The following is a 25,634-nucleotide window of genomic DNA, read 5'->3' on the forward strand; positions in this document are numbered from 1 at the left end:
CTTAAAATTTTCAAAATAAAAAATATTCAAAGCTTGTGGCAATGTTCTAACCATTTTTTTGTGATTTTTAATGTCATTTCAGTTGTATTAGCAATAATTGCTGACATTGTCTTCAATTCATCATTTATCCAGGGAGACTATGAAAGCCTGGAAAACTGGGAAGCACAAAACGACTTATCTCCCTTTATATCTGAATACAAAACATTTTTCCAAAGCTTACATATTTAGGTCCAATTCTTTCTGAGGAAAACACATGTTAATGAGCTATGCTATTGTATATTTATAACGTTAGCATCCTTTCTACATCATTCTAAGAAAATATAATCACTAAAATTGTCACAAAGTCATCATTATCTGGGAATGTCACAGACAGAGGGTGCAAGCGAATCGTTATGGTAAAGATTTCAGCTATCTGAGTGGTCTTGGTCGATTTTTGGAAAAGCTATGAGATATATTATGGCATTATTTCAACCCACAAATTTTAGCTATGGAGAAAAAAATACTTAAATATAAATCAATTTTACTGTGAGTCATGAGAAAGTTCTTTTTGAAAGGGTTTGCATTTGACAGGTTTTTAACTGAAATAAACACATTAATGTATATAAAGTTTAGAGATACACTTTTGGGAAAATATTTCATACTTTTTTAAATATATAATATGATATTTTATGAATAAAATACTTAAAGTTTGTTATAATAATTTTTATGTGTAAATCAAAGCTCATGTAAGTTTTTTATACACAAAATGCAACTTAATTGAGGAAAAGAGATGTACTATTCAACTAATCACTGTTAAATTAAATTGATATTGCCGACAACTGACTCAAGTCAGTACTGCTATAGTTCAGAGTTGATAAATTGTGGCCCATAGGTCAAATATGACTATCTGCCTGTTTTTATATGACTCACAAAGAAAGATGTTACATATTTCAATGGCTACATTTTTAAAAACTACATAAGTACCTACATAGTATCCTCAATTCTGCCTTTTTTGCCCCAAATTCTAAAACATTTTCACCTTGCCCTTTAAAACTGAAGTTTGTCAACATCTACAACAAAAGAACAGAACAATGGGGGATCAGTTTATCGTTTTTAAAATTATTATCCAAGTGACCTCATGCAGGATGCACCTGCTTCTTTTCTGCCTGAGGTCAGAATTTGTGTTTGTTCATATCATAATTTATGTTAGCCTCAATTTGTCAGTAAAATGGACATAATATGATTTTGCTCACCTTAAGTACTACTTCCATTCCCAAAGGAAATAATGTGTGCAAAATCTCTTTGAAAAGTTCTTAACAGTATAAAAAGAACACATTATGGAATCAGAGTACCTGTAGGGTTTGACTTCAAAGAGCAGGATCTGGAAGAATTGCTGGTTTTCTGTTCCAGATAAGGCACTTCCTAACACTTAATTTACGGAAAGTTGCCCTGAGATAATTAAGGTTACTCTACCTAGAAAACTTTCAATTACTCACTTGTGTGCAAGAATTGAGGCTCTGCTAAGTAGCTGTTGGCAGGATCCCTGTGTTCCCAATTATTTCCTACCTGCCTGTCTTCTGGAAATCTGCCTCTATTGCTCAGTGACAGTGATACATTTTCTGATAATGCCTGGTTTCTTCTAGAATGTCTTTCTTATGGGATTAACCTTCTTTGTGGCTCAATTGCCCTGATAATACTCAACCCTGACCATGCTCTATTCGTTGGGCACCGTGTTGTTTATCACCAGGATACTGTCTCGCGGCCCAGCTTTCATAGGTACAGCAACTTTTCACAGTCCTCTCCTACACTAATGATTCTGCCTTCTTCTGACTTAATCTGTTCCCCAATATTCTGAGAACGCTGAGGAGCAACTGCATGGAGGCTTAGGTGGGCCAATCCTACTATAGATTAGAACAGATCTCCTGTCATAAGAATGCCTCAAGCCCTGTATGCATTTTGTAAATTTCACTTGCATAACAGCAACAGTGGGGATGTCTAATGTAAAACTTAACCATAAAATCTTTTTACTGAATGTTCCCATCATCGATTAGGTCACTGACTTAATGGTGCAGCCCCTTCTTAGGCTTGCATTATCTGTGAACCAAACCAGCAAAAATTCCTAATAAGGCTGACCCTTTTAGACTAAATCAAACACATCTTTTTCTTAGACTGTGATCAACCTGTTTTTTCTTGATGTCTTCTATATGCGCAAGAGATTATGCCAGCTCTCATTATAGAGCAACTTAACAAACACCTTGACTTCAGTCAGCTTCAGGACTCATTTGCATCCATGAGTCATTCATGCTTGCTACCAAACTGCAGACCTGCTTAGCATTAAGGATTAATCCCCAAAACATCAGAACTTTAACACATGTGTTGCTTTGAAGCAGCCTATTTCCCTAACTCTTCTAAAATACACTGAACTAAGAGATTCTGAGGGCAGTCTTTATAGAGACCCTTAGCTAAGACGTCCATTTAATAATGATATGTAAACCTTCAATTCAGAACAGCTTGAATTTTTCTCTCAAGTTGCTCCTTTAAAAGCAATTCAAGTTCATCAGAAAAAAAACATATTAAATATAAGTGTTGGAAATGAAACAAAAGTTTGCACTGTAATAATTCTTGAATAATTAGAACTACTTCAGATTAGTTACAAAAGGGTTACTCTTGTTCTTATTGGAATTTTTATGCATTTAAATTATTACTAACTCATCTTGCTTTAGAGTGAGTTTCTTAATTATCTAATTTTTTTCTTAATTAAAGCTAGTAAAAGTAGAGTATAGCAACTTAGTTTTACCACAATCCATCATCCTACAACCAACTGAAAGTATGTTTGTCGTGTCATTAATATAATAAATTGTATGCTTTAATTACAAATGAAGATATAAATTATGAAATATTAATTTTGTCAAGAAATGTTTATTAATAATATATGATTTTGATATTTTCATGTCCATAAGAGTTTAGAATGTATAAAAAAATAAAATGACAATTTTAGAAAAGAAAAAATAACTCATTCTTTAAGTGAAAAAGAGTACAAATTCAGTGAGATTGAAAAGCATTAATTAAATTGAAAAGTTGGCTTGTCATTATAAAATATGGCAACATAAAAAGGCACCTCAAACTGACTAGTGTCTTCTGCCAGAAATCAAGAACCTAATTCGTGGTCTTTAGAGAAGAAAAATAATTCCATGAGATAAAGATAAATGGTCCTTGGTTTGTAGCTCCTTGGAGAGAACTTTACTAAATGACAATAGTTCTGGTGTGGTAAATTGTGATAGCTTTTCATATTCCTAAGCAGAGCAGAAGCATCTGGAAATCTAATTCCCCAAAGAGTTTTTTCTGTGCTGCTTTTAAACAGAATAGTAAAATGATGAAGCAGATAAACACCTGTCATTTATAGAAAGCCAATACTTTGTTCAATAGGGCATTATACCATTTGCTCAGCTAATATTTACTAAGTGACTATTTTATATCCGGTACTTACATTAAGCATTGTAAGAGCCATCAAATAGTATAGGTCCTTGTACTTAAACACATATTGGAGTTTGGGAAGAAGTCAGGCAAGCTTCAGGAATAAAAACTGAGACACTGAAAAATTATATTCTGATAACAATTAAAGTAAAAAGACCAGCTTTCATCTTTGAAATTGTAGGAAATCACTTTACAGGCAGATCAAGGAGAATTTTGAATTATATACAACAAATTTACATTTTTATCCAATAAGCAACTGGGGACTATTGAAGTTTCTTTTGATCAAATGAGTGACATATCAATATTAAAGCTTTATAATAAATAATATATCTTTAGATGTTGTTTTTGACCACTATCAATAGTACATGGGGGATGGGGGTAGCAGCTGCTGGAATCAATTTAAGATGTTATTGGCCAGCTAACCTCCTTGTGAATTCTGCAATAAAATAATATCAACATTTTATATTACTAGCAGGAGCATGAAAGCAGCCCAAGTTCATAAATCTAGCAGATTCTACAAGACTAAATTCTCAAGGTGAGTGCCATTAAGTCACTTAGAGTCAAAGCAAAATAAAACACCATGTGATAAAGATATTGTGGATATGTTTCAAAAAAGAAGAAAGAAATCAGTTTTTATCTTTATCATTTATACAACACTGACACATTTACAGATAGAATAATATAATGTCTAGGACCTGCTTCAAAATTATCCAAGGGAAGGTCAGTGGACAAAGTGAGAGAATACAGACGAACCACATTGGCCAAGAATAGCTAAATGATGAAGTTGGGTGACAAGAACATATGTGTCTATTAATACTGTTTCCTCTAGTTTTCATATTTGAAATTTCGTAATAAAATTTTGAATAAGCAGATTAAAAGCTAAACAAATAAAATAATCCTTTTGTCTATTTCTACTACAAAGCCCAGCGTGAATGCCAGATTCAATCCCTTTAATACAAAGACCCTCTAAATACATCGAACAGTAAAAAACAGATCATTCAAAAGCATGGGAGGCACTTTGCCCAGTAGTAAAATATGTATATGTGTGTGTGTGTCTGTGTGTGTGTGTGTGTGTGTGTGTGTGTGTGTGTATTTGACGAAGGTATCTTCTCAGAGCCATAACTCTACACAGTAGATGACCTGTTTCTCTCTGGGATTGGAATCAGTTTTCTTGGTTTGTACCCATTTTGATAGAAAGGATGAAGTGGGAATGAGTATATAGCTCGTGTCACTGGTCAACCCTAAGGCATTGGTACTGCACTATTTCTGTTCATGCAACCACCAATGACATTTGAAATTCATCTGTGAAAGAATCAGTAGGCACTCTGAATGAGGTCAGGTATCTTTTAATTCACAATATTTAAACCTCAATTTTATGTAGCTATCTAAATTTTATCCTCCTCTTCCTTTGTATATATAAACATATATACAAAGCAGAAAAGCATTGGAATTAGAAGAGATAAATTAAAGAAAAATTATCCCTTCTATTCATTTTCTCAAGCTTACACTTCTTATAAACAAGGAAGAAATGATCACTCAACCACCAAAATAACAATGCCAATCAAGAAAAAAAAATTTAGTTTCTCATGATGAATAATCTTCCTTTAAAAATGTATATATAAACAGGCTTATGTTGGGATGTAATCTACATTTTATAAAAATAATGTGAAAATTTATATGTCAAAAATATATTTCTAAAACATGATAGATGCATTCGTTTATGGGACTTTCATATTTATGTCTAATCAATAAATTGCATTAGTGTTTTCAGTATCTCACTATTATAAATAATGATGCAATGCACAATATTTTCTCAATAACATCTGTAGAATCACCCAATTTATGCAATTTATGTACATGCACACACACATACGCATGTACAAACACTTGCCATTGTATTACAAATGTCAACGTTGCTCTCCTGAGATATAGCACTGTATATGTCCATCAGCACTTTGTTATTATATTTTTAACATTCCTTCTAAAAACATATGGTATCATTTTTTACCTTTTTAGTAGAAACATCCTTACGGATTCATGATGTAGACAATGGTGATATACATTAAGCCTGCATCCAATTGGACATAATCATTACAATTTAAACAAAGTTTTATTTGGGGGTATACATAGTTTATATGTTGTCCATTTTAACTAAAAATTATAGCTGGTATAATTATAGCTGGTAGCTCATTTGTGAGTTATCATCTTAGTGTGTATCTACTAACTCATTTAATCTTACTACTCCATCTGCACTAATTCATTTCATACTATTTTATCACCTTTTTTCATCTGAGAAAACTCAAGCAAATGTGAAGCAACGAGCCCAAGGATTCATAATTGCTCTTTGTTGGTGTGTCATTGCAATCCTAGGCAGTGAACTACCCAAATCTGTGATATTTTTACCATTATTTTACCATTACTACAAAAACTGAAATCTATATATTTGATGTACAGAAGGTAGTAAAGGTGTTATTTCAGACTGCTCACCAACAGTCTGATATATGTTAAAACTCTGTATTACTGCAGAGAGTTTAAGTTATTTTAATAAGGGAAATAAAGTCAGCAAGGCAGATAGCAGTCACCTATTCCTTATGATGTGGCAGCAAATTATTGACTTTTGCTGAGAGTGAAAAAGAGCAAGTTGACATGAGAGGAAACTGGGTATTACAGTCAGTATAACTGAGAGGAGAATGAAACATGGTATTCAGAGGTTAATAGAGTCACCATGAAATCCAAAGAAAAAGTTTGATTTCGTAAATAAGTAAATAATAAGAGGAAGATCCGTTTAGAGCCACTCTGTAACAATATGATCTTTATGATGTTATAGAAGGTATTTTCATCTTCATGCCTGTCAAATGCATTTAGAGGTTGAGAAAGCCCCATAATTTTTCGTAATTTATTGTCACCTGCGGTGTCATAGATGCTGAAGATAGGCTAGAGTAATATTTACATACACATTATGGAGAAGCTAAGAACAAATGGACAATGATATATGTATGTCAAAAGGTAATTAAGCATTTCACAGCCATCATTGTTTGATTTGAAATGGCACCTTATTTCCCTATATAAAATTTTACTGAACTATTATCTGGATAGATACTAGGACATTAAGTTTAAAGTTGTCTTAAAATATGATTGAATGGGAAATGCTGTATACAATTTAAGAAACTGTTAGAAATATAAAGTAGGTGATTTTATTCCATCTTCGATGCGGTTTCTTTAGAAAATAGAAATCAGAATTAAAGGCATATAGATTGTTATTATGGACATAATCTGCTATTAATCATTTAATTGTGATTCTGTTTTATTAAAGAAGAAATGAGGAAGATGTGAGGGTTTTGTGCAACTTTATTGAGGTATAATTTATATACAATAAACTGCACATATTTAACTTGCAAATTAGATGGGTTTTGACACATATATACACCTGTGAAGCCACCATCATAATCAAGACACTGAATATTTCCATTGTCCCAAGGGTTTTCTTGTGACCTCTGCAATTTCTCATTCCAACTTCATTCACCTCCAACCAGTTACCTGTTTTCTGTCATTACAGATAAATTTCTATATTTTTTAATTCTACAGAAATGTAATTATATATTAGTAATGTATTTGTTTCTGGCTTGTTTTATATCAGCATAATCATTTTGTGGTCCAGTTGTTAAGTGTACTAGTAGTTGGCTACTTTTAATTACCAAGAAGTATTCCATTCTATGAATGTACCACAGTTTATTCACTCACCTGTTGACGGACTTTTTTTTCCCCAGTTTGGAGCCATTGTGACTAATCAGTCATTTGTGTCTAGTTGTTTGAATGGAAATATGCTTTTTTTTCTTTGGAGTGAATACTTCAGAGCGAGATAGCTGCATCACACGATAGGCATACGTTTAACTTTTTAAAAAACTACCACAATGTATTTTAGAGTGATTGCATCCTTTTATATTCCCATGAACAGTGTTTTAGGGTTATAGGTTTTTCACATCATTGTTGACACTTGACGTAATGAGAGTTTTTTTTCTTTTTGATTTTAACTATTCTAATAGGTATTTAGTGGTAGAAATAACTTGTTAGATAATTAAATATATAGTTAAATAGTTATGAATTAATAAGAAAATCTAAGTCAGAATTTTCATCATCTAAAATTTTTTAGTGAACAGGAAATTCATTTGATACTAGTTGTCCCATTAGTGCTTGCAGATCTTTCCACATTTCACTCTACCCTACCACTGCCTTTCTGACTCTCCAAAAGGGTAAAGCTATCTACTCAGTAAGGAAATAAACATTTTTTTCTATTGAGCAATATTATTCATTAATATTATTTTATATGTCCATTTGTTTAATGGCATTTTAAAATCATTGCTAAAAATGTGTTTTGTTTGGGTTTTATATGTATAACTCTAGTCATTACTAATTTTTAGTATCTTTTAGTGAATTTAATAGAAAGTGAGTTTAATATTCTTAAAGTTTTACATATTATTTATCTAATTTTACTTGAACTTCATAGTCATACCTCAAAGACACAAAATAGAATAAATCAGAGCTAACAAGAAAGGTCTGAAATGCAAAGCAATTATGTCTACAAAAGCCATTTCGTTTCTTTTAATTATGCACTGTGCTTTTTTGTTATTTTAAAATAATTGCCTACTAAATTGGAAATGTGCTTTTAAAAACACAAAATATATTAATATTATGTGTCCATTCTTTAAGTATGCTCTCCAATTTTAAGATAATTCTCAATCATTTTAATTAAATTACCTTTACTTTAATTTTACTGATCAGGACAATAGAGAGGATGGCTAACATCCATTCTAGTTGCAATAAAATAACCATGACCTTTTAAAGAAACGTGTTATAATTATTTTAAAACATTTAAAGAATATTCCTGACCTTAGCAATTTTTTAATCTACTCCATTTACAATTTCACATCAATAATTTCTGGCTGATTTTTTAATTACTCGAACTATGAAATCAACACATCCTTGCTATAATGTTATTTATAGTATAAAATAAGTTGTTTGGGGCACGGAAGGGTGTGAGAAGGGAGAAAACATGTATTTGCAGACAATAATTCCTTCTTAATTGCTTGATTATTTCTGAATTAGGTAGAAAGAACATCACAAATTATTAGGTAAATAGATGCATTTTCATAACTGACTGAAATCCTAGAGATAATATAGTTTAATTTCCTCAAATTTTCCAATGAAATTATTAAATAGAAGCTTTTTAAATGGCTTCGGGTTAGAAAACTACTCACTGCTAGAATTTTGACTATAGTCTAAGTTTTCTGATATCCAGTTTAGCTTTCTTTTTTTTCTAAAATTTCATCTTATCTTAAACTCATGAGTATATGTGCGTGAAACCGGAATCAAAAATAAAAATTTCTCTTGAAGGCTGGTGAGTTTAGTCATTCAGCCTCCATGATTTAGACATAAGCAGAAATATGTATAATACGTGAGAATCTGTTAGCATTCAGCAAACCTCTGTGTGATAGTATTAGCTTGATGCTGCTGCTGCAAGATCAATTTGTTATTAGTTAGGTGGCTTGTTTATGTATATGTATTTATAGATCCATTTAAAATAATTAACGGTAATTTTTCAAGGTCTATTCTGATAAACCATCACAAACAGTGGTAGGGAGGTAATAGCTGAATCTACATTGGTATACAGAAGCAAGGTTCTATTTGTGTAAGAATCATAAGACTAATATTTCGGAAATATCTTCATATATCCCCAATTTAAATAATAATAGCCAAGATCAGGAAAAGTCTGTAGGAAATCTAAGGTTTGCTATTCCAGTATACATAAATCACAAGTTCCCTGTCAGCTCAGAGTAATTTTTTCTTCAATAAATCACAATCACAATTTACACTGTTTGGAACAAACCTAAGTAAATGAAGAAAGACTGGCTTCTGTTTATATAGCCACTTAAGATCCTTTTTGACAACAAGATGACTCAGATAAACATATTTGTTCGACATAGTGGGGAGCAATAGGACTTACATAAAAAGGAAGACATTAGGTTTTCCACTATCAAACACCAAAGGACAATCTCTTGTTCTTTTTATTCCTCATCACTAACATATGAGAAAAATACTTATGGTAACCTATTTCACAAGATTCCCATAAGAATCAAATGAGAGAATAAGTTCTTGGCAAAGTTTAAATGTTGCATTAGTTTGCGTTTTCATCATTTATTTTATTAAACATCTTGAAAGAGTGTGGTCACAATGCTTCTCTGTAAAGTTATGGATGTGTCTGAGAATTTCAAAGAGCCATATGAAATGATAGGATTCATGTGACTTTTAAGAAACCTGTAGATAAAGCATGAACAAATCAGAGATAAACTTTAGCTCCCTAGTACATTTGAGCTTTGCTATTACATTATGCCACTAGGAGAACTAGGATAGTAAAAATCATCATAATTTTGGCCTAATATATTTTTATGACTGTTCTTGAGATATTCGTTTACTTAGAGTGGAGCTATTTTCTTGTTTTAAAAAAACAATAATTATTATATTTGAGTGGGAGAGCAAATGAATTGCAGAAGGGATTTTTAAAAATTTGAAATTGAGTAATTTGTGCTAATGGAATTATATATTTGGAAGCTCTGGATGGAATCTATTTTTTAGCCTAAAGTTTTTTTTGTGAATTTTTTTTTCTGCTAAATCATACATAACTTTTAATAGCAGAACTGTTACAATAGTTTATCAGTTATAAAATGGTTTTTAAAGATGTGAAAATGATTTTTGTTAATCATAAAATCTAGAAAATGTTCCCATTCTGTTGGAAGTAGGGGTTTTGATCAGTTTTAACATTTGGGAACTTCCAAATATTTGTTAATTTTATAGTCACAGTAACCTGACTTTTAGTGGTGGGTTTCTTCTGCACTGACTATGCAACATTGGTAAATTTGCTTAACTTCTCAGAGCCCTAACTTAATTAATTAAAAAATAAAATATTATAATGTCTGCTTAACAGAATTGGACTAAGGGGTTCATGGATAGCTATAGCTGAAGTGCATGCCAGTCACTTACTACATAGCAAGCATGTAATAGACAGTACCTGTTATTTGCATGTGACTACGGTCTCCCCTCACTCCTCCAACAAAATGGTCTTATTTTACTTTGTTCTTCCTATGTGTACTTTCACATAAAATCAATTAGTGTTCCAACATAGGTTAAAAAAACTACTGAAGAGTCATCATACTCTCTATAGAAACCATTCAGGGTTTTGAAAGACCTCTGGATTTTATGAGAACAGAAAGGCTGGTTATTTGGAAATGTCATCAGGGCAGTCTCATGGAGTTGGAGTTTCCAGATAGAACCCATCTACTATGGCACAAAGTTTCGTGTGCACCTGTTTTAGTTGGTGATGATGATTGCGGGTTGGCTGGCAGGGTTCAGGAAAATAAGCCCTGTCTTAATGTTTTAATAAGTTTTAAAAATAGTTCACGATTTAAGATCCTCAGAATGGGACTTAGACCAATATGAGAAACGGAGTGCTTTAATTGCATGACCAACTACACATTAGAGCCCTGGAATCTATCCCACTGTTATTTACAAGTATTGTGTTAAAGACTAGTTGGAACCCTCTCAGGAGAAATTAGCAGTTACATTTTCTTATTTTTACAATTTATGCTCAAGGTGCATTTACTTCGATTTAAGCAGCCTCTTTTCTACTATAACACTCTCATGCCAATCTTAAATTGGATGATGGGTTTCCTGCTTTACAGCAGCAAAAATTGTTCTCCCTGTCCTGAAGTGGTTGACTGGGTTTCTTCACATTTGGCTGTCACCCTCCACCAGCTGAGGGAGCAAGAGACCTCTGCATGGGAGGCTACAGCCCCGCCTCCTGGGGCTTCTGCAGGGCCGTCTCCGTTTTCAGAGTAGGATGAGTACCTGCCTTAGTAACAGCAATTCAGTTACCCTGAAGTTTTACTTTGTCCAAAAAGTTTCACCAAGAGCTTGTATTTTAATGAGATACTTTAAAAATATATTTGGGAATGTATAAGGCAAACGGATTCTCTATTATTTATACTTAGTGCATTCGCCTACTGAAATTTGAGGGTTTTCTAAGATATATATAAATATCACAATGTAAATATAGCTTCTCGCTCTTCCTCTCTCTCTTTCTCACACACACACGCAAGCACACGCACCCACACACACACGCACACACACATCAAGGAAATGCCATATGTCCCAAGTGAGACCCACTGGAAAAAAACAAAAGTGCTGAACATATCACTCAGGATCATTGTGAGAGGACAGTCGTCAGCTTTCTCTCTGGCAATGAGAATTTTCTCACCCTCAAGACATGCAAATTACTTTTTTCATCTGTTCTTTTTATGTTATTTGCATAATTTTCTCCTGCAAAAGTGAGAGCTGTCAAAAATTAACCATTTGGGGCTTTGGCATTCAGTTATGTGACCTTTTCCAGAGAGTTAGATCTCTTCAGGGAACTAGGAACTTGATGAGGAAGTGCTGAGAAGGTGGTCAGTGGCAGAAAGAACGGATGACGGAAGGGGACCAGCAGGTTGGTAACGGCACATAACTACGTTTAAAAAGTTGTTAGATATTTTCGATCCTCTCATATGCTTGCTTGTTTTTGTTTTAGTAAATCAGTATTTCAACAGATAATCAAAGAGATGATTCGGTTAGGTGTAGTGCTGTATTCTCCTACGTTACTCTGGTTAATGGTACAATGCAAACATTTTTTGCAAGTGTAATGCTAATTGAAAATGCCGTTTGGAAAACTACACAAGCAAGGCTGTGTTCATGCCGTGGTTTGAGTGCTAGTGTCTGTAGCAATCTGCCAAATATGCTTATTTAGTATGAATACTTCCTTTTTATAAATTCAGAGAGTTGCACTCTGGAGGGCTGTAATAAACCTTTAAATTCATTTTACTTCGACAAAGGTCGAAGTATGTAGCAGGCGAGCGGCAGAGACAAGTGCAGCTATCTCTTTGATCACATCGCTTTAAACATTTTTCAGCTTTAAGCTTGTCTTACAAATCAGCTCTATCAGTCTATTAATTGTTTGTACCTATTATCTTACACGAAGGCACCTTGGAAAACAGCAGGAGAAAGCACATTGTTTAAGTCCTGCGATGGCTAGCACGGCAGCTAATCTCCTTGCAAATCATAATCATAGTTGTTGTTCATCCATTAGGCTGGAAAAGACAAGATTCCCAAGTGGCCTTGGTGCCTTTTCCAGTTCCCGGGAGACCCACCAACCCTCGGCGTGTGTTGCCTGCGCACCCGGAGCGTTCTTGCTAATCAGGTCAATGATTAGCGCCTGGCTCCAGGGACCTGCCAAGAGTGTTAGGGAGCCTCCAAACGCAGCACGCTCACGGAGAATCTCCCGTTCAGAAACATCGCTTAGTCCTCATTTACTCACTGGGAACCTCGGAGGATTTCAGCTGATGTTTTTCTCTCCTTAGACAGTGAGGAGCTCAACATAACAGGGAAAAGGAGCACAGGATGCAGCTACTTGGAGGGTGTTGATTGAAAACTTCGATCTCCCCACCCCATTCACGGTTGATTTGACGGATTTCTCACCTCGTTCACAGAGAAAATTTCAATTAAGGTAAGTGCTGCTTTATCCGGGTGACTGCATGGCACTGAATTTCTGCATTGAAAGTTCTAACTGACTAAACTGACATTCTGCACTGCAGCAAGTGACTGTGTCAGGAAAAGCTTAATTTATAAGCAAGTTTCCTGGAGTGAAAACGGCGTTGGAGATAATGATATCTCAGGGCAATGTCTTTTGAAATACATTCATTCTGCCTTGTATCCAGAGAAAATAAAAGGGAACATGAAAAATAGTTAATTTCTCATTTTACCTTTTTAATAATCTATTTGGAGGGTTGTGCATTGCCAAGGTAAATTGATTTTGATTGAAGTGATTTGTTGATGTCATATAGTAAAATCTGAGTCTGAAAACTTCAAAGTTAAATCAGATGGAAAGAAAATTTGCAAATGCGAGTTGAGATTTTGTGCAGCTTTCTACTTTAGCAATATTCCTGAGCTCCCTTTTGGTTTAAGGATTTAGGACTAAATCCCTGAATATTTTAATAGTATCCATTTGGAACTTAAAACTTAAATGTTATAGTTTCTGATGCAAGTATTAAGAAAAATGAAACTAGAAGACTTATTATACCATTCATGTAATTTATAGTTCTTATTCAACAGAAGTGGATTTCTTTTATGACATGAATAAAAAAAGAAAGCAAAGGAAAATTAAGTGCTTTCTAAAATGCTTGTTTTTGAAAGAATTCTTCAATAAGAGATTATGTGTTTGTAAAAAAATCTTTTTTATGTTTTATTTCATTTTTATTATTAAGATATAATGAATTGAAGTGAAGCTTACATTTCCTATATCATTTAGGGCAATTATCCAGGTAATTCAGATTAAACCATTCCATATTAATTCTTTTTTTACCCATTTTCTTGTAAGCTTGTTAAAAATATCTAGAAAGGTATTGTAAGCAACTTTTTTCCAAAGTTTAATTACCTGAACTTTTTCTTTTCTACCTTACTAAGCGCATGTAAATATAGCCTGATGGTTTTACTCCATATTATGATAAATTTTTATGTAATTAAAAGTAATTAAATAATTATATCACTATAATTCTGTGATCTATTAGTCTGCACTCTAAATACTGAAGAATAGCAATCACTTACCTTGATATTGTATGATATAAAAGTTTTCAAATAATGAAATAAACATTATTTAAAATATCACATATAATACTGAAACAAGTTGATTTTTAACAATTAATTTCTATTGTTAAATCAAAATGTAAATATCTAGCTGCTTTTGTATAAAGACTTATAATGGTATCTCAAGTGTGCTTCTCAGAGTGAGCACTCGTATTTCCTGAAGTGCTGACTTCCCTTTTCTTCTATGGATCTCTTGAGATGGGACATTTTATAAAGATGTCAGAACACTTTCTAATAATTGGCTATCACTCTGAAATTCTCTGGAGAGCTTTTCAGGCTGATGTCGATGTTACTGCTTCTTCCAGAGGAGTAAACTATTTTCAAGGTTCCCAAAGGCTGATGTGTACTTGGCTACCAGTATGTTTGTAGCTAAAGCCTGAAGACTTTTATCTACTTCTCTTGTTCTGAGACTTCTATCTCTTTTCCCTGGGGAGATGATTTCTCAATAGAATTAAAGATAATTGAGAGAAGAATGTGTTGACTACAGTGACTGTCCCTGGGTCTTTGGCTTCTTTTTTTTTTTTTTTAAGCAAACTTGATAAACAGAAAGAGGCAACATTAACCAAAATGGACACACACTTGGTACTAGCGAACTTGCATGTCGCTGAAAACATCTCTATCCTTGTGCCAACTTCAGAATTGATGGTGGCATCGGACCCAATGAACTTTTTTGTTGGATGTATTGACCACTGAAGTGTCTGACCAGAGTACGTCCATTGAAGGTTGCGTTTACTGTCTAATGAAATATCTATGTTTAAAAATTGAGGGAATTGTAGTTCTCATTCAAAAAACAACAAATCCCCAATACACAAGTTTACTTATATAACAAACCACCATATGTACCCCTGAACTTAAAATACAAATTTAATTTAAAAAATTAAAAATGCAATTGCTTAAAGGAGTTTTACCATTGTCATAGTTGTCTGAATTTGCAATATACTGATAAGAGGATGAAGAAAATCTTGGGTTCAACTGAGAATTAGTAACAGTTTATTTTACTTAGCATCTGCCTCCTTAATCTATATTGAATTCCATTTTTCATTTGATTGAGGGTAGTTTATTTCTTCTGTAAGATGGGAAAACATCTCATAGGATAACCTCACTTAGAGTAGGAAGTCTCAAATTTTAAATAAAATAATCTTTTAAAACTTTACAAAACTTGCTTCAAGTTCTTCTATAACTTGCTCCTCAATAAGTAATATGTTCCATAAAAGACACTAGAGATAGGCAGTATCTAATCTAGCTCACATGCTTCCTCAACTCAGATAGCTGAGTTATAAACTTTTTATATATGAATAAATGATAAATATAAAAACATATGAAAGTTGAAATGTTAACATGGATGTTATTTGCCCTCATTTTCCAGAAGGAAAGCTCGAATCTGAGACAGCATATGTAACTGGGCCAAGGGCACACAGTAATGAACCTATAACTCAAATTCAGATCTGGCTGTGTTTAAAACTCATACACTCTATACTATACCATTTTGTTACCTCATATATGGTGACTGTTTCCGGCACTTGACATGATACTCATGAATATTGTAAGACTATTTTTAAGATAGTACAGAGTAATCATATTACCTTTAGAACAGGTTAACTCTTGTTTACACAAAATAAATGATTTTGTAAATTCCATCACCACCAGTATTGGAAACCAGCATGTACTTTGTTCTTTTAGTTTCTGAAAGAGGTTAGTGTGCAAGTCTTTGCTTCCAGCTAATTCTGATTACTACTGACAGAAAAAGCACTCTACTGTAAGCAAAGTCTCTACTGAAATTTAGTATTTGTAATATATACATCTTTCCAAGAGAGGTTGACACACTCTCAGGATAAAATAAAATAAAATGTAGAGATATAAATTCAGTGTTAATTGTATTGAATGCGATTAAAAGGAAGTTAAGGGGAACTCACGTTAATAGTGAAAGATATTCACAATATTAGAAAAGGTAGAGAAACTAACTGTTGGAATTGAGTGTTGGAAGTGGACTTCAGAAAAAACAGACTTACATATTCAGCAGCCTATTTGCTATGCTGACTTTACATAAACTTTCCCATATGTCCACAGAGGTTTGGTGTAGCTAATCATGTTGATATTGTGGTAATATTTTTCAATTAATATTTGATCTAATCCTGTGACAAGAAGGGAGGGATGTTATAAGATTAGAGGTGACCTGGAAAATTTAATATGATTAGCTGTCATATCCAAGGATGTACTAAGATGGTAACTAGAAGTTAGGTTGTATGGTTATAAAATATGATAATTTATTGTGTTCCAACATGTTCCCAAATCTGGAAAGAGAGACATTGTACCAGATACTGTAAATAACAGGTTCCACAATGACTAGAAATATGATCAAGGCATATATGTGTATAATCTCCAACAACCAACCAGCATACTTTCAATTCTCCAGGTTGTTGGAAAATGGTTGGCTTATCCTAATTGTGTATAAGAATAACAGAAAACACAAAGTATATGTACACATTACCTGCTGTATTACTATTCCAAAAGAATGAATATGATCTATAAAGAACAATATTGTAGAAGAGCTTGTAATGGTAACAGTTCACAATGCATAGGTGTTTCCACCAAGAAAATATGACCATGTGTCTAGGCTCTACTGGCCGCAGTAGATTTGATGAGAAATGAATGTGCCAAGGTCTAAGACAGCCCTCTCTAGACTGGCCAATGGCCACCATGTGGCCTTCCAGGAGAACCACGCCAATAAAAATGTTCTGTGTGAAATAACAAATATCTGACTTGGTTATCTTAAATTTGAAATACCATGTGGAGCCTCAGCATTAGTGGCCAGGAAAAGAAGTTGAGAAACATAGAAAGGACAGTCTGTGGAAATCATGAATAAGCTGCAGTAATGAGGCCAGTAGAAAAGAAAGAAAAGAGGTTAATTGCCTTAGGTCAGTAAGAACAGACACATTTTCTAACTTACCCTAATAGCTAAGCACAAGAAGAAAAGAGTGCTTCTCAGAGGAAGTACTGTGTTATCCTGGGTTGATATCCCATATCGTATTCCAGGCATACTATGCAGTGGTGAGACTTCCCCATTTTTCACATTCACATTTTTCTCTGTAGTTTTAGTCCTGTTAATCCATTCAAATTGAGCACATCTATTTCCCTTACAAATGAAAATATTACAACTAACTCAGTATCTTACATGTTCATAGTTCTGGTAGACAATGGATAGGGCAGTAATGTTTAGTGGCTGTACGTGTTCTAGGTTCAACTACCTGGTTCAAATCCAGCTGAGGGCATTTTCTAGCTCTGTGGCCTTGGACAAGTCAGTTAAGGTGTCTAAACTTTGTTTTTATGTTATTTAAAATTGAGCCAATCACAGTACCTATCCTATTGTAGTGTTCTGAGAAATAAAGGAGGGAATTGATATATCCACAATTGCTCAGGTCCTCAGAAAATGATAGTTGTTATTATAAATAGGGAACCTTATTATTAGCTGTCACCTTACCTGTAAAGTAGCAAAAATTAGAGATCTTTTCTCTCCTAAGCAACAATGAACACGTGGATCTTGCAAAACTTCCAGGAACAATTTCATAACACTGTGTTTATATAAGTACATTTTGAATTTTGGGGCATACTCTTTTTTGGGGGTCCTGTTGGATTTACACAGATGAAGTGGATGTTTCTTAAAAGAATGTAACTTAGGAGCCATTTTAGAGAAACCATCCTATTTGTCATGAGGACTAAATTAGCAACTGAATTCTTTACTTTGACTCTTTCTTACGTACATTGAAAGGAATTGAACAAGTCTTGAAAAAGAAGTTCCATTTGACCACTGGTAGTCAACAATCTAACTTGGTATTACAGGGGCCAGAAAAATAGCCCATGATTTGTTTTTGTAAATAGAGTTTGGTTGGAATACAGCCACAGCTATACATTTCCATCTTGTCAATGGCTGATTGCAAGCCACAAAGCCAGAGTTGAATAGTAGAGCAGAAAAAGATTGTAGAGCCTGCAAAGCTAAAAATATTGGCTATTTTGTCTTTCACAGAAAAAGTTTGCTGACTGCTTATTTAGAAGAGAAACATTCATCTTGCATGATTTTTTTATTATCAGCATAATGAATATTTGGTAGAATTTTTTTTTCTTTTTTTTTCTTTTTTTTTTTTCTGAGACAGTCTTGCTCTGTCGCCCAGGCTGGAGTGCAGTGGCGCAATCTCAGCTCACTGCAAGCTCTGCCTCCCAGGTTCACGCCACTCTCCTGCCTTAGCCTCCCGAGTAGCTGGGACTACAGGCGCCTGCCACCATGACCCCGGCTAATTTTTTTTTTTTTTTTTTTTTTTTGTATTTTTAGTAGAGACAGGGTTTCACCGTGTTAGCCAGGATGGTCTGGATCTCCTGACCTCGTGATCCATCCACCTCCGCCTCCCAAAGTGCTGGGATTACAGGTGTGAACCAACACGCCGGACCGTGGTAGAATATTTTTAAATGTCTTGAAGATAACTATCTAAATGTCTGTCTCTGGAGAGACTCAGTATTTTTATTTCCTCACACTCACTAATTCATCCATATTTTTCTATGGTATTTAAAACCTCTAATTATAAATTTTGACAAAGTTATCAACTACCAGTGTATATATGCAAAAGTATTCCATTGCATACTTTGCATATTGATTCAAATAATAAACATAGAGAAACTCTTTTTTTTTTTTTTTTTTTTTACAGTGGAATCCATTATTTTTCATCCTCGAAGCCATACCTTATATTTTGGTACATACAGGAATCAACTGCTATGTGACTTAAATAAAGAAGCAGATTCCTGGGTCTCATTCCTGGAGTGCTGATTTCACAAGTCAAACCTTAGTGGGTTTAGTAGGTCAAAACTTTGGTAGATTTCTTTCAGTTGTAGAAAAGAAACCAGGAACCACAGTTTGAGACATATACAGTTGATTCTGACAAAAACAGAATATATAAGAATGTGGCCTAATTATTGGGATTTAAAAAAAAAATTTCCCAGGTAACTCTATTATGTAGCCCCAATTGGACACTGCTGCTATAGACCAGCAACTCTCAAACCTTAAGAACGGGCACGCAAGTTATCTGGGGATCTTTTTTAGAGGTTTTAGAGTGTGGCTCAAGATTCTGCATTTCTGACAATCTGCCAGAAAGGTTGATGCTACTGGTGATGAGAAATGCTGCTCTCATATCACCACTGCCCCCTACTCTGCCCCATGGCTGCCATGGGTGGACTAGGGTCTACTGGAGGACGTTTCACAGGATGAGACTCACTGCCTAGCTCACCTGAATCAGATGTTGATCAACCTTCTTGAGAAGCTTTTCCCATCTCAGGAAGGTGATGAAAAATTCTGAACCAGGTCAAAATTGAGAAATATGTATATTATATTTAATATATAATATAAAATTTTGTGTGTATATTTAATCTATTGTTGATTTCTACATAACTATTTTGGACATAGAATAGTTGGATGTCTTAGAAAGCAAAATATTTAGGTAAGTATCGCTGACATATTTAATTCCTTGCAATTAAGAGGGACAGGGTGTTCATTGCTTCTCCAGTCTCCCTTCCCAATATCTAGAAGTTTTTGGCTATAGCATTGCCCAAGATAACTCCATACTGAAGTTCAAAACTTATCAGAAAATGCTGACTTCTCTGGTAACATCTCAGTTCTCTTTATTCTAGCAATGTAGCCTTAAGACTTTCTTATTTGTCAGTTCAACTTTCTTCTCTCCCAAAACTGAGTTGCAAGGATATTGATTTCATCTCTCTTCTTTATTTAAACTTTTCTCCCTTTCTAATCTCAACTGCCATATTTCTTTCTTATTGCTAAAATCTATAAATAATAGAGGGAAATATATTTCATTAATATAGATATAAATTTTGGATAATTTATATTACCATCATTATGGTAATATAAATTAAAAATTACAAACCTGCCCCCATAATTTCCTATTACTCTTCTCTATTATTTTCTTCTGTAATGTTTAAAATCTTAGCAACCATATTCTTTTAAATTTATTTGATTATTGTTTTTCTCCCCACTCCCCATTATTAGAATGTGAGCTCTATGAAGGCAGGCTTTTTGTTTCTTTTATTCAAAGCTGCAACTCAGTACCTAAGATAGTGTCTGTTACAGAGTTTATCCTCAGAAAATATTGTTGACCAAGATTGAGTGAATATTCCAAATTAATTTCTGTGGCTGTTGTATTAGAATTGAGGCAATTGCTTTTGCTTTTGTTGTTAACGTTTTAACACATTATAAAATCTTAATGTGTAAGATTCAACCATATTTGTTCATTGACATTCGTCCATTGAATTTACTCAGTAACTATTGTGTACCTCTTAAGTGTTAGGTGCTGTGCAAGATGCTAGGGATACATGTTGACAAGGCCTAGTTCCTATGCATAATATGCTCAGCCTGATGGTGGGAGAGGGGAAATAAAGAACGAGTAGTCACAATGCTTGTGGTCTGCCATCATGGAACATATGTACAGACTGCTATCAATGCACAAAAAATAGCTCCTGACTTAAACAGAGAGGCCAAGAGGAATTCCCTTATCTGTAAATTAAAGAATAGCTTGAATTTAGACAGACAGGAAAAGAGAGACCATTAGCTCCTAATGGAAATCACACTATGTGCTAAAGCACAGAGATATGTTGGGTGCATTCCTGACACCCTCCAGCACCACATTAGTTTGATAGAACATGACAATGGAGTGGTGAATGTGTAAAAAAGAGCAGCTTCATTGATGCCTGTGTAAGAGGTGCGAACTTTAACCCAGGAATAATGAGAACTCATTAAAGAATTTTCAGAAGGGCAAGCTAGATTTATTGCTGCTCTAGTCTGAATTTTACATTTTATTTTTTACTACTTCAAATAGAAATACATGTTATCAGCTACTTAAAAAAATACACGTGAACTGGGCTGGGCGCGGTGGCTCACGCCTGTAATCCCAGCACTTCGGGAGGCCAAGGCGGGCGGATCATGAGGTCAGGAGATCAAGACCATCCTGGCTAACACGGTGAAACCCCCGTCTCTACTAAAAATACAAAAAACTAGCCGGGCATGGTGATGGGTGCCTGTAGTCCCAGCTACTCGGGAGGCTGAGGCAGGAGAATGACGTGAACCCGAGAGGTGGAGCTTGCAGAGGCTGAGGCGGGAGAACGGCGTGAACCCGCGAGGCGGAGCTTGCAGTAAGCTGAGATCGCGCCACTGCATGCCAGCCTGGGCGACAGAGGGAGACCCCGTCTCAAAAAACAAAAAACAAAAAACAAAACAAAACAAAACAAAACAAAAACACGTGAATTCTATGTTTCTGTTTGATTGAGTTGTTTGAGTTCCTTATAGATTCTGGATATTAACCCCTTGTCAGACGCATAGTTTATAGATATGTTCTCCCATTCTGTAAGTTGTCTCTTTGCGCTGTGGATTGTTTCCTTTGCTATGAAGAAGCTTTTTATTTTGATGTAATCCCATTTGTCTATTTTTGCTTCTAAACCTGTGTGTTTGAGTTCTTATCCCACAATCCGAATAGAATTTCTCAAAAGGGGGACATACAATGGCCAACAGGCACATGAAAAAATGCTCAACATCACTAATCTTCAGGGAAATGTAAATTACAAACACAGTGAGATATCATCTCACCTCAGTTAGAATGGCTATTATCAAAAAAGCAAAAAGTAACAAGTGCTGGCAAGGATGTGGAGAAAAGGGAATTCATATTGCTGTTGGTGAGAATGTAAACTAGTACAGTCATTATAGGCAAGAGTAGGAAGGTTTCTCAAAATATTAAAAATAGAACTACCATATGATCCCAAAATGCCATTGCTGGGTCTGTATCCAAAGGAAATAACATCAGTATGTCAAAGAGATGTCTGCACTCCCATATTTATTGCAGCACTATGTACAACAGCCAAGATATGGCATCAACCTAAGTGTCCATCAGCAGATGAGTGGACAAGGAAAATGTGGTATATATACACAGTAGAATACTATTCAGCCATAAAATAGAATGAGATTCTGTAATTTGTAGCAACTTGGATGAGCCTGGAGGACAGTATGTTAAGTGAAATAAGCCAGGCAGAATGACAAATACCTCATGATTGCACTCATATGCGGTATCTGAAAAAGATGATCCCATAGAAGTAGAGAGTAGATTAGAGGTTAGCAGAGGCTGTGGCGGGCGGAGGGAAAAAGATGTATAGAAAGAAATTGGTCAAAGTTACAGTTAGATAGGAGAAATAAGTTCTAGTATTCCATTGCACAGCATGGTGACTATAGTTAATATAACATATATTTCAAAATAGCTACAAGAGAAAATTTTGAATGCTCTCACCACAAACAAATGATAAATTTCTGAAATGATGGATATGCTAATTGCCCTAACTTGATTATTACACATCGTATACCTATGTTGAAACATCACACTGTTTCCCATAATTATGCGCAATTATTATGTGTCAATTAAAAAATAAATTTTAAAAAATTTAAAAAGGCACATGAAAAACAAAAATATGTATACTATAGGAGAAAATAAGTTTTAGTGGAGTTGAAGGGAGAGAAAGTCACTTACCTAAATGCTGTGCCAAGAATATATGAAAGTTCACGTGTAGAGCTTTGAACCAAATAAAGTTGAATGAGCATAAATTTGGCAAAGTTATAAATCCATAGGTGATTTTCAGGGGTTCTGTATTGCAGGATTAGATGAATGAATGTATTTCAGTTTCAGAGTTCACGAAAAGTGAAGAATATGGATGGCCATATCTGCTAGTACTGACGTGGACAAGTGTTCACATCCTCCTACCTCCTGACTGCGACCTAACAGAAAAGGCCACTTTTTTGCCTCTACTCTTGCTGGATAATCAAAGTCAAACTGAGCTATTTAAATTTAACACCATTGACATTCTTAGGAAGAGAACTTCTGAGCTTTTTATTTCAGAGATAGAATACTAAGGGTTAACTCTGGCAAAAACTCTGACCCTTTTGTGCAGAGCTTGTTGTCGCTAATACTAGCTGAAACTAATTTTTCAGTTTTCTCTTACCATTCTACCTAAAATATCACCCACCCTATCTCTTTCTCCTCATTGTTCATCTCAAATTTACTGTGTCTTACCTGCTGATGGTTGCTCCAATGGGACTGTAAGCTCTGTGAAGATGAGAACCTTGCTTTGTTTACTGCTGCAGGCTCATCACCTAGATCAGTGTCTGTCACAGAGGTAGTAACTATATGTTGAAAGAAGGAAAGAAGGAAGGAAGGAAGGAAGGAAGGAAGGAAGGAAGGAAGGGAGGGAGGGAGGGAGGGAGGGAGGGAGGAAGGAAGGAAGGAAGGAAGGAAGGAAGGAAGGAAGGAAGGAAGGAAGGAAAGTAGGGAGGGAGGAAAAGAGAGGGATGGAGGGGCAGAGGGAGGGAGATATCAGTGCATTCCCTAATCTCGCCTCAAAACTTTTTCTGTCTTCTCTCTTTACCGTCTCAGTAAGTGGCACTCTAATCCACCCAATGTGTCAAGTTAGGAATCCAGCAAACATCTTTGCCTTCCCACTTCTCACTTCCCACAGATCCAATTAACATGTGGTCCTTTCAATCCTGCCTTCTAACTTTCTCTCCCCTGGCTTTCCATCGTTGTTCCCCCACAGTTCTTATCACCTTCATCTGTCACTTGCCTTATGGCCGCGTTACTGTATTCCTTTTCTACACAAGATAATGCCATATACTGACAGAAAATTGATATCTCTGAATACAAGCTTGCCCTATTACCCCCATGTTAAGGCTTCTCTTGTAGTTTCCCTGCTTTTTAAAGACATAATTAAAACCCCCACTGGACACCCATTTTTTTGTATATATTTAAGGGGTACAAGTACAATTTTGTTATATGCAATATATATTGCATAGGGTGAAGTCTGGCATTTTAGTGTATCCATCACTCAAATAATATACATTGTACCCATTAAGTTATTTATCCTCCCTCACACTTTTCCATCCCCCAAGCTCTGAGTCTTCAGTGTGTATCATTTCATTATCTATGTTCATTTGTACACATTATTTAGTGCCTACTTATAAGTGAGAACATGCGGTATTTGTCTGTTTCTGAGTTATTTCACGTAAGATAATGGCCTCCAGTTCTATCCATGTTGCCACAAAAGACATGATTTAATTCTTGTTTATGTGTGAATAGTATTCCGTTTTGTATATACACCACATTTCTTTATCCAGTCATTTTGTGATGGATTGATTCCGTATCTTAGATATCTTAAGATATGGAAACTTAGGTTGATTCCACATCTTTATATGGTGAATATGGCTGCATCCATTTCAATGTGAGGTTTGGATGCTGCATCATATCTGCTTTTTCCTAATCTCAAGCAGTCTATGACCCAGCCATGGTTGCTATCATTTGGTTCCTATGTCTGAGATTTCATGTTTGCTGTCTGTCACAGTAAGTTGACTTTTTGTCTGACTAGATCTATTGGCCTTCAGAACTCAAGATACATTTCATACAAGTGTTTTTTGGCCCCTACAAGTGGAATGCAAATGTTTTTTCTATCAGTTTCCATAGCACACTCTATGTCCCTTATAATCCAATCACATAACTCATTACATCATTGAATAATGCCACACTTCAAACTCTTTGATGGCAGATTCTATGCCTGTGTCATTCACTACTATATTCCCAGTGACAGGCACTTATGTGCCCAAATCCTTTGTAAAAAGAATAGTTAGTGATCTTCTTCAAATTAAAAATATAGTTATTTATTCATAAGCGAATGCTTCTTCCTTCTACTTGGGCAATTAAATTCCTGACATTCTGAAAAGAATTTTGCTTCCCTATGTCCCCTTGATGAAATGTCAGAGAACACAAAGTATAGTAACAATTAGATTAGTTCAAAACACTTATCATGGTAGTAACCACCGAAATCTGTTTAATGCATTTCCAACATCATATCCACCTTATGGATGATGTAGATATCTTGTACTTTAATGAACAGTGGAAATTGTTCACACATGTTTGGTAAAGGTCACCTATTTTCAATCAGCTCTTTTCTGTGTAATAACTGGGCGACATTTCTCATCCATTTGTGACCAATGAACATGCATATTTTAACTCACACGTCAATTTTCTTCAAAAGCACCACTCTTATAGCTTTGTATTTCATAACTGGATGATATTTAGTATAGGGGAGCTACACTAATTCCTATTCTCCGGCTTTTTGACCTTCAGAGAAGTGTAATTGGTAGAACAAACAACTGAAATTGGCTATACTGTACTTGATAATCAGTAGTCAAAAAGCACATCCTGAAGAGATACACTTTGATCTCTTGTGTTTGAGAAAAAATTACACTGTTATATTTAATATTACAATAATTAAATGATATTTTATTATTTGTCCTTTATATGAAGTGAGGTAAAATACTCTAAAAATCAATATAGAGTAAACAACAGCAATAATTCTGGAAAGTATTTCTCTCACAG

At 34.7% G+C, this 25,634-nt stretch overlaps 1 protein-coding gene across 4 annotated transcripts in view; it reads left to right on the forward strand.

The window, feature by feature from the left end:
* Nucleotides 1-25,634, forward strand: part of CDH12 (cadherin 12) — a 1,103,355-nt gene that overhangs the window by 624,930 nt on the left and 452,791 nt on the right. For 2 of the 4 annotated variants that reach the window (XM_055112489.2, XM_055112491.2), the window contains one exon: nucleotides 12,897-13,042. The gene's annotated coding sequence lies outside the window, so the exon portion shown is untranslated. Of the gene's footprint in view, nucleotides 1-11,694; nucleotides 11,990-12,896; nucleotides 13,043-25,634 lie in introns of those variants that run through there. The other 2 variants (XM_034960250.3, XM_055112490.2) reach the window with 2 other exon arrangements.

Source organism: Pan paniscus, chromosome 4 (genome assembly GCF_029289425.2).
Source record: "Pan paniscus chromosome 4, NHGRI_mPanPan1-v2.0_pri, whole genome shotgun sequence".
Lineage (NCBI taxonomy): Eukaryota > Metazoa > Chordata > Mammalia > Primates > Hominidae > Pan > Pan paniscus.